Source organism: Plasmopara halstedii (assembly GCF_900000015.1).
Source record: "Plasmopara halstedii genome assembly, contig: Scaffold_1561, whole genome shotgun sequence".
Taxonomy (NCBI): Eukaryota; Oomycota; class Peronosporomycetes; order Peronosporales; family Peronosporaceae; genus Plasmopara; species Plasmopara halstedii.
In genome coordinates, this window is record NW_020188473.1 from 610,962 (window position 1) to 612,739 (window position 1,778).

The window sequence follows — 1,778 nt, forward strand, 5'->3', positions numbered from 1 at the left end:
AAATATGGCTGCCGTCTGTCACAAAAGTAAAACATATATGCGTTATAAAACTTGGGCCAAAGTAAAATTGTTTAGTGTAAGGCTAGTTTGCCTTCCACCAAAATGTCGCTCTTTTCGCGCCGGAAAACACCTGACCAACTAGATGGGCATGGTGTGACCACACCCAAACTAGAATACGATACGGGACTGGATAGCCAGTACTTATAAATGTATACTATACATATATAGGAAAATTTATGCATTTAAAATCAGGCGGCTTTGCCGCAGATAAAAATAAATAGAGTCAGTTTTGAATTTAAATTGAAGAGATTATTTGTTTTGGTTCAGGTTTTAGCTACACTTAATGGTAGTGGATTGCGATCCGCTACACGCGTACTGGTTGAAAGTTCGGTGACCTAATTTACGCTTCCTCTAAGCGCAAGATACGGCAGCCCGCTGCACTTGGTAGCACTTGTAGTCAATCTACACCTGAGCTGTTTAGACTGATCCTCAGTGAGGATGAAACAATATTCCTCTTTGCCCCAGGGCATGCAGGATGGGCTTAACAAGCTGATGTCCTTGCTAGACCCTAAGGGTGTGCTGCAACTTACTGCACATGGCCTCGAGGCAATCGGTGCGCGTCTAGAGACGCTTTCAAATTACGAAAAAGCGATGCTAGAGTATCTGCAGCAGAAAATGTCTGCATCATTTGCGTCTATGACGCCACCGATGACTTCCCCCCAACCTAAGCCGCTCATGGTGCGCGTTACGGTCTTTGAGGGGAGGAATGGAATAAATCTCCTGCTCTGGGTGAGATAGTTCGAAATGTCCATCGCATCCGCCATGATACAGACCGAGCAACAGCGCGTGATGCTAGCAAACTCAAAGCTCGGTGGTCGAGCGCAAGAATGGGCGCTGACGTGCGGTTTCTCGGTCGAAGCTGCGTTTCACTCCTGTGCAAGGCTGAAGTTGCAGCTCTCACGAGTATTCTCGCCGCCTAATCAGGCATATCATGTGCGATCGCGTTTCTTCGCAGCACGACAGGGCAACAAGGAATTGGTGGACTTCGTCCAAGAGATGCGTACTCTCATTGCCGGGATGGCAGCAGATCCCTATCCGGAGGCGGTCACAGTAGATGTTTTTATGGAAGGCCTCCGCACTGGCATGGCCAGAATGGAAGTCTTCCATGTGCATCCGTCTTCGTTTGAAGAGGCGGTGAATGTGGCTTTTGATGCCGAAATCAATTTCAAGTCGGCACGACTTGGTTGGAATGCATACTCCAACAGCTCGTCGAGCGGGTCTGTGCCCATGGGTCTCAGCTATGCTGAGGGAGCAGAGCTCCGAGCTGCCGGGCAGCATACAATTATACGACGGTGTTTTGTGTGTGGAGACACCAGTCACCTTCGGAAAGGTCGCCTCGTGCGCAAGGCGCGTCAAGGTTCTTCGAACCATCGCCCCAACGCCTACCAGTCTGGTTCGTCGCGGGATAACGAAACCACTCAGTAGGCGCGGGGCGCCCTACTGGGGAAGAACTGAAATCTGTTGAGCCTCAGAGAGGCATAGGTCAACGGGGCCCAGCCTCGAAGAGCTCCGTGCTCTTAAACACGGAATGTGTGTGCAAGCCGGGCTTGCTGGTCGTGGAGGCAAAGGGCTTACCTCTGCTAGGAGACAAAAGCGTTTTTGGTGAGAGCACTGGATCGAGACGGTCAACATGCTGGACATTGGAATGTCCGAGTTGGTAGACGCCAACGGTGTATCGGACAGAAGTCCCGAGCGTGGCTCGCGGGCTGATCGTGGAG